General features: G+C 36.0%; 1 long non-coding RNA gene across 1 annotated transcript; it reads right to left on the bottom strand.

Moving 5' to 3' along the window:
* Positions 1 to 2,993: 2,993 nt before the first annotated feature.
* On the bottom strand, positions 2,994 to 15,529 carry LOC146436244 (uncharacterized). The gene is made up of 2 exons (XR_014852896.1): positions 15,204 to 15,529; positions 2,994 to 5,260 (listed from the first exon to the last, which is right to left on the bottom strand). It is a non-coding gene; the product is annotated as an uncharacterized LOC146436244 (long non-coding RNA).
* Positions 15,530 to 16,094: the final 565 nt, after the last annotated feature.

Genomic DNA, 16,094 nt, shown 5'->3' with positions numbered 1-16,094 from the left:
AAAAAGAAATCAACTGGTGAGATAAAACTATTTATTGTTGGTTGTTTTTGTTATGATTGTGTGTGCCAGCCCAGAACAAGACCTTATTGTGCTAGGCTCTTTACAAACAGAGAATACCAGATGGTCCCACCTCTAGAGAGTTTATAATCTGAATCAACAGGGTGAATGATGAGGCAGAACGTAAAACGGTAGTGTGAACAACGTGATGGCAGCAAACGTTGCATTAGTTTGATAATTTCTTGCTGAAAGCAAGGAGGGAGGGGTTATCATGTTTACTGCTGCATTAGGTCTCACATGGTGACTGTGATGTTGGCACTTTACAGCGCTGTGTATACCTTCAGTGATGACATTGGGAAGCAGGCTCATGGCTGCACGCTTCCTTCCCCACCTCCAAATTGCTCCTGCAGCTCTGTTTGGGGGACTGGAATGGTGCAGAAATGAAGAAAAGGGTTACTGATATGGGTGTCAAGAAAAGCTGAGATGAAACCACTGTAATGAAAAGACGAGTTAGAACCTGACAATTAACCATATTTTTAGCCAAAGAAAATTACCTACGTTGGCCAATTCTACTTTATTCTGCTGGATCTTGTCATTGACTTGCTTCTGTAGTTTTACAGAAATAATCAATGGTCAGAGGGAGAAGAAGAAGCCATGTGAAAGTACCTACTGTGGGCTGAGTACCCACCCCTACGGCTGGCACTCCAGTTCCTGCTTTATATGGAGAAGAAAAGGCTCTTGTACTCTCTGCAGGTGTAGTTCCAGTTTTGTCATTTGATAAACTGTAATCTATAGATGCAGTTCATATGAAACCTCATTTAACCTGTGGAATAATCTAAAAATTATTTTACTCTTCCAGACTTAAGGTGTTCAAGGCAGGTCTCTCCTCCATTTTTTTTCTGTCCTGAATGTTTTTTACAGGAACTGAGCTTAGACTAACAGGTCTGTATCTGGTTTTAACCAGTCCCTTTAGTTAACAAGTGTTGGTTCTTTATGTTAATCATAAAGACCAATGCTTTTTTTTAACAAATGGAATATAGAGATGCTCCAGTTGCATGTTTGACAAGAGCTGGTACAAGGCCAAAATAGTACATTACACATCTTTATGTATGCTTATGGTATCAAATGTCTAGAAACAACAGAACAATGCAGTTATCAGGCACAGACAACATGGGTTCACAAGAGGTAACTCTTGAAGAATTTGTTTTCAAAATAAAATCTTGTAAATTTTGAACCTTGTATTTTTTTTTATCAATCTAAATATTTATTAACAACCTTTTTAAAAATTCAAGTGTAATAGTTAACTTTTCTAGCATAATGAATCAAAAAAGCAGAAACACTTAAAATAACTTACATTTATTTCAGGTCTGTTAAAATCAAGCTTTATGTATAGGGATTATGTAACAACCTAGAGGAACTTTCACTAGAGGCATTTTGAGGTAAAGACATTCTCAGAAAGAAAGACAAAATATAAAAAATAGAGGATGTAGACTTTCGATTTTTTTACAAGTTTTCTAGTACTTTTATACAGAAGGAATGCCAGCTGAAAAGAAGAAATTATGGGGAAAAAAGACTGTAACATATTTTAAAGAATGACTAATTTTTAAAGCACATATATTACATACTGTAAGTTCTTTTTTTTTCCACTGAGTATATACACATGTGAAAGCATAATTCTCTATTTTGAACAGCCGCATTTTTGCTGAATCCCTCATTTGTGATTGCTGCCAGGCAGATTAAATTCTAGTTCCATCTAATCTCTGCCATAAAGGAGCACGGAGGCTATTCAGGAAACACTGGTACATTATCCTCTGGGTAGCATAGGGATTTCTACTGCTTCTTGTCATTCAATATTTATTTATTTTAAGAATATAATTTATAATTTCCTGGCACAGGGAACCCTGACCATTGGGACGTCTACACCGCATTACAGTAAAAAAATAGAGAGAAGCTAGTATGACAGAAAGTATGGATACATCTGCAGTATGATCAAGCAGAGCTGATATACATCTTACCACTGTTAGCTATTTCTTTAACTATGAAACCATCTGCTGGCAAAATGTCCTGTTTTGATTTGTTTTCTAGTATAAATTAAAGGCACGCCAAATATCAGCTAAGGAGCATTTCCTTTGCATTGCACCTGCCTCTGTGGATGATCCTAGAAACAGTAATGGGACTTCAGAAAGAGAAAGATGACTAGAATTGATACTGATATTTCTCAGTAATTGTTTTGATGTCAAGCCAAATGTTCAACTTGTGTTATTTGAGGATACTGTTCACTCTTTTTGAACTGTGAAAGACAATTTTCTAACCAAATATTTGCATTTATTTGATTAATGGTTGCTTGCAAAATCCATATTTTGTCAACTCCTTTCTCTGTTGGATACCATCTATTTAAATCTGTTTCTTCTAATGCAATTCATGAATTATTTTGTTAGCTACCACATACATTGTGCAGTTAAAGTCTCCCTCACCTGTTTAAGAATATGGGGGGTGTAATGTCCTGTGGATTATGTTAGCAAAAGAAGAGTGATTAATAAATTAACATAACATACATTGTTATACACTGGAGAGAAGCCACTCCAGATTTTCTGCACTTAGTTAAATTTAGTGTGCAGCAACAAAAGTAGCTTTCATGTGAGTTTGTTAAGCATCTCTTGCTGTTGTACTACACAAACAGAATTTTTTTTTTGTGATTTGTGTTAAAAGTTAGTTTCAACAAGGTTTAAGAAATTATTTGCAAGGTGTCTGATCTTGCCTTGCCTTGGATAAACCTGTTTCCCAGAAGCAGGTGTTTAGTGCCTTCTGATCATTAGTCTTTTACCCAGCTGTGTCGATAATACTGAGAAACCTCTGTACTCTGTAAAAGAGTCTGGGCACTCTGTTCATCTTTCATTTGTAATTCTTGACAAAAGTAAGTTGACAATTCTTATGACCTTAGTGGTGACTCTGAAAGAACAGATACAACCATAAGAAACACAACCTTTGGAGAAACATTTATTTCACATGTACAGCAATTATTTAATTGTTCTGTTGACCAGAATGGAGACATTGTTTTCCATGTTTTGTGTGCTGTATGACAGACAGATAAAAGTAGAGAAAATTCTTGAATGTACAGGAAAAGCATATATCTAGCTAGGTGTAAGACTTTAAACTTCAGTATTCTCACTATGTACCTCACCATTTTAAGCTTACTTTTTCACTGTCGTGCTGGTAAGGTACTTAATGATTCCATGCAGCTATTTCTATATATTTCTGTATAGTCTGCTTTGCTTAAGCAGACGTGAGATATGTCTGCTTCTTACTTCATCTGCATATTATCTGTAGCAACAGGCTCCTCAGCTCAATGAGGCATTTTGAAACGATGACAGCATAACATATGTCAATAAGAAAATGTCCTATTTTTTTATTTGCATTTGTATTTGTTATCCAATTTTTTTAAAAAAGTGTAAGTGCCATGCTTCAATTTATAAAATACTTCCTGTTTCCTTATATTTCGACCTCAGTGAAGATATTTCTTGGGTAAGGATAGTCTTAAGCATTTGTTAGGTGGTGTTTTGATTCCGAAGCCATAATGTTTTGCACCTGAAAACATGCAGAGTTATGTGAATATGTGCACTATAGACATTTGTGGAAGAAGCTGGCAGTTACAATGTAAACTGAATTATTTCTTCTACAAACAGACTGTTAGGATGTTTTGTATGAAGGAAAAAACTGGGGAGAGCATTTTATGGGTGAAGTAAGAGCAGCAACTCAGGCTATCAAACAGAAGATGTTATGTAATCATTATTTATATGGTGTTTTATTTCCTTCCCTGTAGACAGTCTTTTTGTAATTGTTTATTTTCGTGATGATTGTTCAATTTTTCCCTTTCATCATTAGAATAATACTATTGATACAATAGCTTAGTGTTTCCATGGGTGTAACAAACAATACACTTAAAAGAAATCAGTAACGACCGGAATCAAGGATCCTTATGTTGAGCAGTACATTTTGGTTAGACAGTGAATCCATGTTTCTGAGTCAGCCACTGTATGCCAGCATGTTGGCCTATTGAGTGGAGACTCAAAATGTCCAACTATAAGCAGCTTCCCTTAGGATTAAACCTTTCAATTCAGAGATTATTTTTTTCTATATGTTTAAAAGCCATAGCTCATAGGCTACTTCTTTTGTTTTCTAGTTTTCCATTATCAGCAATGATCTTAACATCTTTAACCTTTCACCATTTACCCTTAAATGCCAGATAACTTGTTTCATAGGCTAATTTTTCATTTTTACACTTATGTCAACATCCATGACATTACAGCACTTTAACTTCTCCACTTAAGTATGGTGTCAAAAGGAAACAATTTCTAGAGCCACATGCACAACAGTGAACTTCCCAGGTCACCTAGCAATGTGTTTTCTCTAAACAGTTTGGATTATAATCTATTGCTTCTTCTCCTGGGAAAGAGCTAGTAATTGGTACAATGTGACTTTGCCTACGAACATTCTTCTAAATCAAACAAAGAATTGTTATATGTGTATTTTCTTAAAACTAACTATGTTAATTCCTTTTATGCACTTCAAATTTGTTGTCGTATAGATAGTATAATGCACAGGCATATGGAAAAAATGGGGAGGAGGTAAAAAAATCTGTCCTGTTTGGCTGCTGAGAAAACAGGAAACAATGAAGGGAAGTTTAAGGAGCATGGACTTCGCCTTCTCTGTATCCATTTCCAAAGCATTGCTGCTTTATCATGTATTACATCTTTTAGAATTACATTATGCTCCTAACCTAAGAAGATAAAGAATATCAGTCTAAAGCTTTGCAGTGAGGGAATTATTCTTTTGTCCTCTGACAGTGGCCTCATCAAATGCCAACAGAGAAGCATAACAACACTGAGTCTGAATTTGGGTGTACATTGCCTGCACGGTAGGACAGGGTTGTAGGGTATTAACTACTTTCAGATCAACAGGCTCACAGCATGCAGGTGTGAAGGGTGGTCCCCAGTTTCTAAGTTACACATCTGGTGTCATCTGAGATGTTCCAAGATACCTGGAATATTCATGTGGAGATGGAACATGTGCTTCAAGTCTTATGGAAATATTAACTGCTTCTGGAGTGGTGGCTGGAGGCAAGGCTGATAGCATAGAGCTTCTAAAATGGTAGAGATCTACTCAACAGCTACATCCAAATGCCTTTTTTTAGGCAGTAGACCACTTCATGTAATTCCTTCATCTTTAATCCAAGCCTGGTTAGAAAGTTGGTGCACCACTGTAACTGGAAAAGAAAAATATATTGCTGCATTTTAAATGTAATCTCTAATGAAGTGCTATTTATTGTTTTTCAGATCCATTTATTTTGTTGTATTTCTTGGTACTTGTGCACCTTTCATGAAATCCCAGTGAGGCAGTACTACTGGAAACAACAAATTATAGCACAGGGACAGGAGGGAGCCATTGCAAACCACCCAAAATTAGGTCCTTGCTCTAACTTGCAGTTTGAAGTCCCAGTTTGAAGGAGAAGATGTCCTGTTTTCCTGAGTTTAGGTGCAGGTAAAGCTAATCTTGTGTTGAGACATGAGAAAAAATAGCAGAACTCTTGTTCCCCATTCTTCCCTTAATCCTCCAATAACATGGGCATTGTTCATTTTACAATGCATTGTCACAATTCTCTCCTGGCTTCTGCATCTAGTTTGAAAGATATTCCCACAGGAAATTGGAGAAATCCTGTAACACTACACTGAGAATGATAGGTGTGCTATCGTGAGGGGTCAGAAGATAGAGATTAATGAAAAGGAAGCAAAATGTCAGCAAGTCTCTGGCAGAACATCTATGCTATGTACAGGAGGATGTGAATGATGGGGAAAAGGGATAAAGTGTGTTTATTTTTTGCTGTAAGAAGGCCAGAGGTGACCTTATCCTAGGTTAGTGGGATGTGTTCAGGAATGAGACATACTTATTCATAGCTCTCAAAGATTAAAAGTTCACATTTTTGTTTGCTGTTGATCATAAAAATAATAAAACTTTTGAAGAGGCCTAATGTAGCAAAAATTATTAGCAAAGAGCATGACATCAGTAGAATTTGAAATTTATTTAGGGAAGACAAGGAAAGATAACCTGATGTTGGATGAAGGAGCAGGAAGATTTAGACAAAATTTGACAATATGTGTCAGTCTCTCTCAAAATTTTTTGCCAGAGGATCTTAGTGTATTTTATAAATGTTAGTGACACTGATTCATAAGTTATATTTTGCTTATTTTAAAATGAATAAATATAGACATATATTCTAAACATATTTAAGAGATTTAGATGTAAATACGTACCTTTCTTCATCAAATAAATCCCAATCAATTCTAATGAGACATTTAAAAAATATATCATCTGGCAGGATCAACTTGTATATGGGAAAAATTATAAAATTGATATGGCTTATTCATTAAGAAAATGAATGACAATTATTTACTGTATCTACTGCGTCAAGTAAAGTTGAAAACTGAACCAAGAAAGTATAGATAAATTCATACTAACATCTTCACAGTTAAACTGAAGGCTACCTTTAGAGACATATCTTTTGGACCATTCTAAGTCTGGAATTTGCCATCATTATTTGAACTCAAACAGAAATTTTGGAAACTGCTGTGTGTTATTGTAAGGTGTATTTTTAACCTGGGGTCGCTACAAGGTGAGGACAAGGAGTAGTACACAACTTGACCTGCCACAGGAATTCCAGATAAAACCCCAGAAGTTGAGTCAGAGATAATCACAAGATCTGAAATCTACAACAACAAACTGTTCATATATCTACCTGTCAGCTGTCTTCCTCTAAGGGAGGGACACAAGGTCACTGAAATGGTGACTTTCCATCCCTTTTTTTTTTCTGGACATGTGGAGGGTAAATGGAGAATCAAATATTTGCAGGAAAATACTGTTCCATTAAGACCAAGTGATTTTATTTCAAATGTTTGTTAGTCAGGTTTTTTGTCCTTTTTTGCAAGTTCCCATAAAATGTAATATACTAATCAAGGAAATATGGTTAGTACTCTTAAGAGTATTTCCAGTCTCAAGAGTATTTCCACGTTTAATCAAAGGAATATGTTTCAATTATACATTCAGGTACTAGTTTTTTCAATAAATTGAAATGAGAATATGTCGAAGGAAAGACAGAATCACAAAAATGGAATATGGATCACTGAGTTCAGTAGAGCAGTTCTGCCTCGAACAGTACAACACATACCATCAAGTGTATGTTATGTACAAGCAGTGCCACTACCCTCCCAGTACTATTCCCTTAAGCATTAAAAAAATAGCTCAAATACCTAGATCCAAATATTTTGGTTTAGGATACCCTAACATAGCCATGTCTGTGGCAATTCCAGTAAAAAGAGATGTAACATTTTTTGTCTAATAACAATGGTTAAATGGATGGGTAATATTAGGCTGTGATGTCACAATGCCAAACTACCAGACTTTGTTATTCTCAGTTTTTTGAAAAGAAAAATGTTGAAATGGTTAGAATCAGACATCTTTATCTTTGTTTATCTCTATTTCAGGGAGACTGATTATGTTCAGAAGGAAAAGCAAACAAGCTATGATCTTAGCTCTGCTAGTGTTTAATCCATGTTCAGTGGCCCTCATGCCTGCAAACTTTGGAGAAGAACCAGGAAGAAAGGTGGAAAAAGAAATGTTGCTTTGATTAAGTTAGATAATTTGAAAGTGTATTTGTATATTCCAGGTATGCTGTGCAGCAATACCTCTGTGAGGCCACTGAAGAACAGAAATTATTGTATTGCTGTGCCTGTGCTCTCACCCCTCCTACAGTCTGGATATTTTGCAGCCGTGTATTTATCAGTGGCACAGCTGGCTTTAGGACAGTGCTATTCTCATTTTTCAGGGGCAGGGAGGGAACTGTGAGCTGCCTGGGTTCACACAGGACATCAGTGCAAGAACAGGCAATGGAGCACTATTCTCCTGGGCCATGATGCTGGCACTCTGACAACTGAACCCAACTTCCTTCTCTTGGAGCCTGGACAGGACACAGAAACATATCCATTTGGCAAAGGGGGAGGGGAACCCCTGCATCCCTTCCTTATTTTGTTTTTATTTTGGAGGGGACAGTTGCAGTTCTTATGCTGGGCAAGGTTATTTAAACTCGATGGTTAGTAACCACGTGTTTTTCAGCATTTCCTAAAGTTTGGGGTGAATTCCAGACAGAGCACAAAATGTCACCCCACAAAAAGTGAAACCAGTGCTTTTACCAAAGTATGTGATTAATATTAATAATAATTAATTGTTGGTCACTGTGCATCTCCATGTGTTATAATTTATCTTCATATGAACATGGTATATCTACAAAGGTAAAAGAAGCAGCATGAATAGCATATGTTCAATGAAAAGGATTTTTCCTTCTCCCTTTTTTTTTAACCTAGTCTAATAAAGATACATTAGAAAACACATCTAGAAACTTTTTATAGTTGAGAGAAAGGTCCATTGTTTTGAATGACTTCATGATCATACTATTTATAAAACTGAATTTGCTTTCCTGAACTTCTGAAAAAAGTGCCTTCCTGGTTAAGTTAATTTTATGTGTTTGTAATATACTGCTGTTGTACCAAAATAGAGTATGGTAGTAATATTTTATCATGCTTAGCAGTGTCAGTATTTTTTCTTGCTTGTTCTGTTAAGGCAGTACTGTTGTTCTTCAGATATTAGCTCCATAAAAATGAGACCATAGCTTCTTTGTGGAAAAACATATCTTTTTCTCATATGCAAGGTATAGATCTCTATTACTTTTGTAGATTTAACACATATTCATGGTTTTTAAATTGTGTTAATTTTCTGCATTTGAAGAAAGATGCAGAACATTCTAAGAAATGTAATTAACTTCGTTTTCCTATAAACCTGAGAATCCTGGTTTTACAGTTGAAGGTATATCTTGGTAGTCCTTTATTTTTCTTACTTCAAACCAAACTGATTGAATGCTGGCATGTGTATTTTTGTGTAATAGATTGTGCAGTGTGCTTTGTAATAGGCTGAATTAAAGTAGCAGTTGATAGTAAGTGTTGGACTAGCAAGAATTATTATTTTCCTATCTACGTTTGCCAGTTCTACAATGAGCTTAAAGCAGAAAATATTTTTCTTTTGGAAGTGCGCTGTGTGTATCACAGCAGAGGGTGGAACTAAGGGACAAAGATGATATATGCTTAATGCCTTATAGACATCTCTGTCTTGATTTTGTTATTATATAGATACAATTTCTCATAAACAAGAATATTTTAAAGGGATGAAAGGGAGGTAGGAAAAATTTTAAGACAATTGTGAAAGAAAAATAATTTGATGATCAAAATGTATCTTTTAAGTTCCACTTTGTTTTATTAAGTACAGCAAATTCTGTATTAAAGCCATATTTGTTGTACCTAGGAGGAAAGTGGATAGAAGGAATTCTAAAGAATTGCACATGGAAGGAAGGGGGTTTTAGAAAATTCAAATAGTGGTGAGAGAGTGGAAAATATGAACTGAAGAGGACATTTAAAATCAACATTTCCTTGTTTGTGGAGAAGAGAGGCAAGAGTTTTGTAACTTAAATTTAGCTCTGGTCACTGTAGTTACAGCCTGATCTTTCAGTTGCTCTGAGAGCAACTGGCTCTTTAGGAAGCTGGGAAAAAATCCACTAACCTAAGACTAGTTAGTGATCATCTCAGGGAATTTACTACTTGTATTCTGGGAGAAGTTGGAAATCAGTTTTCTAAATTTCGTGTACAATCCTGTTGTTACCCCACAGTGCCAAGGGACAGACAGTGATACTGCAGTTGGTCTCAGTTGCAAGCTGTTGATAAGCTGAGTACAGTTAGGCAGTTTAAAAGTCAATGTCCTATACATTTATTATAGATAGATGTTTTGCATCTGTTCAGGGAAGAAGATGCATTTCCTACTGAAGAATACCAGTGATCCACCAAAGGTAAAGAGCTTTACATTTTTTACTGTTCACTATCCAGCTGAGATTAGGAAATTCTTAGAGTAACAATGAGACATTAATGTACCTGTAGAAGTTGTGTGGTTTAAGTGTCTTGAATAAATGCATTTATTTGCTTATGCATAGATACATCCATATCTACCTATCTACCTTAAGCCGACTTCATTTAAGCATAACTTAGTAATTTAGTGATCCCTTCCCCAAAGTTATAAACTGGGACCTGGGGACTTAATATCCTGTAACAAGTGCTCCTGCTTCACAACACCTACTTTGCTTTATCTGAAGGCTAAGAGAAGATATCCCTATTTAAATTTCATAATTTAAATGGAGACTTGTTGCCACAGAAATCACAAAAACCGAATCTGTTTTCCAGTAGATTTTTGTGGTAGTGCAAGCTCCCCGTTATACAGTTCATTATGTTCATAAATCACTCACAACAACACTTATTTAGAGAACCTGGAGGTAAATTCCACCATCACCAAGGAAATCATATATGAAGGTTTCTATCTTTTTCTTATGTTAGACTTATCCTTAAATGCAAATTACTTATTTTGATTTTCCTAGACCTTCTTCCTTGTTGTCCCCTATCAGAGATATCTGAGGTATCTGAGGGTTTGGGGTTTTTTTGTTTGTTTTTTTTTTTTTTTGTTTGTTTGTTTTAAGTGGAAGAGAGATATCTGAGGTATCTGAGGGTTTGGGGTTTTTTTGTTTGTTTGTTTGTTTGTTTGTTTGTTTTAAGTGGAAGACAGGGAAATTGTAAGAAAATGGTAATATTCAAACTGTTTCTGATCTTTCTTGTTCTTAATGCACTTCAGTCCAAATACACAATACTTTCACATTTTCAAGTCAGTAGATTTGAATTATTATACTTGTGGATAGAAAGTAATACCAGCAATCTAAACACCAGCAAAGTAAAACAGTATCTACATTCATCTAAACATATAGTGTGTTAGTAAATCATAACAAAATAGAAGGGAAGAAATTGTTGATAATTACAACTCTGTACTTTCTGGTAATTAATATCACAAATTTTGCTTCCTCACTAGATACTGCATGTTATAGTTCAGAGAAACACAATTATGGAAAAAAATCTTAACATCACCTTGCATGACCTAGCATATTCTTTGGTCTGTCAGTCATCCTTTCTGAAAGATGAAATCTGTTGGTCCTTACAAAGTTGCACTAGGCAGAGTGACTACAATAGCCTCCACCTCTTTAGTATCACTTCTTAAAAATAAATTCTTGTTAGCATTCTGCTCCTGAACACATGTCAGAAGTCATTAAATGTAGCCAAGCAACTGCATGTAGTTATCCCTTACTCCATGTATTCAGTGTGTATGTAGGTCTATCCATGTATCAAATTTATGCAACTGTAATATGAATCAATATTATTCCTCATGCATTACCAACAGAAATCTCATAGGCTAGCACAGCTCATAGGTTAGAATAAATTATGTGATAATATCCCTGATGAGATGTAATCAAGGTGGATTTCTAGAATTCTGGACGAGCATTACTTTTCTAATGGTTAAGGCAGATTTTTTTCCCACATTGGAAACATAGAGATAGGGAGGTGAGAGAACATGCTGTCATCAGTTTAGAGGGCAGTAATAAATTTACTATTTAAATTTTGTTCAGGAAGAAATTTTATGCTTTATTGTGATTACTGGTGGTTATACAAAGAACCATCCACTGTATTTATGAACACTATGAAAAGTAGGATCAGGTTTTCTGGAACTCTATAATGACTTTGTTGAACTCAGGTTAATTATGAGGGCGGCCCATCTGAGAGAGAAGGCACACCACAGAACAAAAGGGATCCATTTTTTTTTTATCTACTCTTTGAATTTCATCCTTTCTTCTTTCATCTGTTTTCATCTTATGGAAGCGATTATAAGTGCTAATGAGACATTTGATCTTGCTTCAGGCAGTCATTTTCTGGTTAACACAACAGAGGTATAAAGCATCTATTTTGGAATTATAGGAAGTCAGCAGGCTGGGGTCACATTTTTTTTATCTTATACCTACCTAGTTGCAACAATCCTTTTTCTGGTACCTGAAATACTTATTACACTATTTTATTTTTCTGTCTGCACCTCTTATATGAGCTCCTTGTCACTAATTTATATCAGGAAAAGATATAACTCTTACAGGTGTTTCCAATTTAGAAGCCAGTCAGAAGTATTTGAAACTTTTTTTCCTTTAGGGAGCTAATTCTAGTCAAGTTGAAAATTACAGATGTGTTGTTTAGTTCAAGAGACAAGTGGTGACTGATGAGCAGAGGTAGTATTTGAACCTGGGACCCAATAAGTACAGTTCAATAAATTGGAGGATCAGTCTACAGAGAACAGTACTGTTTGAAAACATGATTTCTTTCATGTTGACTTAATTTTTCAGAAACCATAACCAAACCTGGCAGTTCTGAGCCATTCATTTCATCAGTCTTATTTATCAAAAGAAAGTCAGGGAATGTTTTTGGGCCTGTGTTCCTCAAGTGTTGATAATTATGTGTATAGACAGAGCTGCTTGTATTACATAGTACACCCAGTGAGACTGGGAATGCTACCGAAATTTAAAGGAACCACCCTTGAGAAGTGTACCAGGAAAACCACAAACATTTCATCCATTAGTATGAATTTTGGTTTTGAGGAACTTACCCTTGTTAATCACCACTGCTCTTTCATTATGGTACAATCAGTTTTTCATTGCTAACGTGAATGTGGAGCTCTTCTAGTGCCTACTTTCCATAAATTAAAGTTGGTGCCAATTAGCCATTTATAGGAGACAGACTTGTGACATCTTTTCAAGAAATAAACACATGAGAACAGTGAGGCTAATTAGTAGCATTACTTTCCTATGATCCAGCTGGTTTTGGTAATACCAATAACTTTAAGAAACACCCTTGCTCTGACACTGATAGCAAATGCTGCTAAATATGTCTGCATATGCATAGTCTGGTGGTCAAGGAAATGTGTTCCAAAGTCTTATTAAAAAGCAGTATAGTATTTGAACATGCCTATTCAGTAGGCAGAAACAAGTTCGTGATATGCCTTCATTTTCTCACACCTAATATTGTAGAAAAACCTTGGGCTTAACAAATAGTTTCCACTAGAACCCTCAGAGCATTCAAAAATCAGAAAAAAACCAAAACTCTAGGCTTTGTTTTTGACGTGTGGAAAAAGGAGAATAAGCTTAGAGAGAAGAGAATAAATATCCCAAACTGAATCCTTAAAAGCTAGTGGATTGTCCAGAATTTTCCAGGGTTTCTTTTCCCCCAAGTCTGTCATTGAAAAAATTGCCAAATGTTTCTTAGTCAATTCCTTATTTGGGAGCACCTTTTTAAGTACTGGATTTTTAAAAACGTGATTTTAATTCTGTGACTGAATATTGTTATTTAATTGGATGACTGTGATCTTTATAATCAGCCTTTCAATGTAATAAATTATAAGCTTAATTTTGCTGATATAATGAACCATTAGAGTTACTTTATGAGTATTTCAAGTTTCAAAATTTGAAAGAAACTTTAGATTGAAAAATTAATTCTGATGCACAATCATTGTTAAAATCTTTCAAACTTTTCAAAGATCTCTAATGCTATTAATATTTCATTAAATATATCTGCTAGCAAACATAATATTCCTGGGAGAAAAAGAGAAAGCAAATGTAAGAAAATCAAAGCATGTTAATAAAGCTGAAATTAAAATGTAGAGAAACCCCGTTTTTCTGAGTATCATGCAGGAGCATGTAAAACTGAGGACTAGAATGTAGAGCCACTCAGTGTATTCTTATTTTCTTAATTTTACTATTGTGTGGTCCTACTCAAATTAGTAAAGACACATGCATACTGTTAGCTCCAGTAAAATACATCAATTGTACAAAAAACTTATGCCTTTAAGTAATAATTAGATTAATTAATTTTACTCATAATATAATTCCTAAACACAGTTATTGAAGATTATTTTCAGGATCTAGACTCACATTAGCAAATCATTAGGTTATAAAGTGTTTTTTGAATATTTTAGATTTTGTTAAGTCTATTTAGAAGAGTGTTAGGTAGGAGAGGACATATATTTTTTTGAACTGGACAAGTTTCTCACACATGCTGTCATATTTAGAATATTGTTTCCTGACGTAGCATCTTTTTCCTCCTTCAGAATATGACTACACATTTCAGTAGTCTTCAAATTCACAGGCACATGTCAGCTTCACCAGCTGCTCATTAGTTTGTGTATTTTAAAGAAGGTAGGGAAATGCAGAAAGCTTGTTTCTTATCGAGTGAATCAAGTGTGCAGTGTGAAGCTAATAATGAGGAAACATAATGGGTTAAGAGGAGAGAACTCCCACACTTAATTCCTTCCTGTTAGATGAGCTCCTTCACCAGAGTGTGATCCTTGTAATGTACACATTTATAGCACAGTATTTCTTATTTTACAAGAACTGTGATTCATTGTATGGAGGTGGAGAGAACTGAGAAGCTTTTGCACATTAACAATTTTAGATGAAGAAAAGAACCCTTTTTTCTTGCCTTTGCATTTTTGGTAGAACTTTATGAGTATTTAAGCATGATGGTTAATTTTATATCAGATTTGATCTTGCCACCAGTTACTTTCTACTTCTGCAGGCTGCTTACTCTGTCACCGAGTATTAGATGTATTACCCACAGAGCAGTAATTATATTTGACACATAATTATTATGGTTTTGATGACAAGAAGGCCTTTTCTTTTCCTGCTTTCATAACATATACTCCTGAAAGTGCTGGCTGGCTGAATACAGTTAGTTTAAAAGCACTTGGATTTAAATTGAACCCTGGGACAAAGAAAGAAATGAAAAGAAAGAGCAAGCACATTCGAAAATTCCACAGATGATCTCACACAGTCGATTTTGAAAAGGAAAGAAAGCCTTTAAGTGTTGTTAATGCAAAAGGAGAAAGAGCTGCCGGGCTGCAGCCATGCCAGATCCCCAACAGGAAAGGAGTGCTTTTAAAGTTAATAAACTGAAGGTTTGGAAAAAACAGAGGCTCCTGGCAAGGCCACATAAACTACACAAATGAGTTTCTAATCTTGCCACATGGGCATATTTCCAGCTCTGCACTCTGAGTCACCCCCAGCTGCAGGCCTGGATGAGCAGTTTAATAATCCTTAGCCTTTTTTTTTTTTTTTTAATGATCAGCACCAGAGTATCATGTTTCTGGGGCCTGGAGGCTGTGTAGTATTCAAATAGGGTGAGTTCTTGAAATTCCTCCAAACCTACCTGCAGCTGCCTCTGCCTTTTTGCTGAGTTTAGAAAAGCTGGACTTGCAAACATTGTGATTTGCAATAATCTTCTTCCTCCCTCATCTCCTCTTGATTTCTCATAGTGTGCACAGGGCAAAGCCAGGCTGGGAGGATGCAAATTGTTCTTCCTGTCTTTTTAAAAAGGAAGAAAAGTTAACAAGGCATGGATGGGGCAATGTCAATGCAAGGAATCCTTCTCTGGGAATTGAGTGGTTGCGAAGGAAACCTGAACAGAAAAAAATGACCTGACTTCCTTCTTGGATCCAAGAGCAGAACATCAGCATTAGGGAAGCTGGGCTTGATGCAAAGGGTAACCCTCCTACTGATGTGAGTTCTTCAATCAGTGCCAAGACAATGATAATCAAATTAATGTACTATAAAGCAACTCTAATTTTAGCCTGGTTTGTTATTGTAAGAGTTCCTAGGAAAGGGTAAAGGGGGAGGTGAAGGCTGCTACAAATGACTAATGCTGCATTTCAGCCTCCTAAGCCATATTTAGTGATGTGGGATATAAACATAAGTTTTCAGTACAATTTTTCCTATTTGCTTCTGTTTCCTTTCTTGTGTGCTCTATCCTAAAGATAGCAGCTGATAGACAAGCATTTATTAGCCCTGAGCAGGCTGTGCTGAGCCCCACTGGCAGTGCTTGTCTCGGGCTGTGCCTTTGCTGGCAGCGGTGGCGCAGGGAAGATCTGCCCTGGGACTGGGCTGCCACCACTGGGGCTTCCTGGGATTCAGTGCCTGAACTACCACCACCCCGAGCCTGCAGCCTGTTCAGTCTCGTCAGGGTGTCACAGTCACCCCTCTTTGTCAGTCTTGGCCATTGGTTTTGCTTGGAAGTCAAAGTTTGAGTTCATTACCTGTGACG

The sequence above is a fragment of the Lichenostomus cassidix genome, chromosome 5 (assembly GCF_008360975.1).
Source record: "Lichenostomus cassidix isolate B80296 chromosome 5, HeHo_3.0, whole genome shotgun sequence".
Taxonomy (NCBI): Eukaryota; Metazoa; Chordata; class Aves; order Passeriformes; family Meliphagidae; genus Lichenostomus; species Lichenostomus cassidix.
The sequence above is the reverse complement of the archived record's forward strand: the minus strand, read 5'-3'. Positions and strand labels throughout refer to the sequence as shown.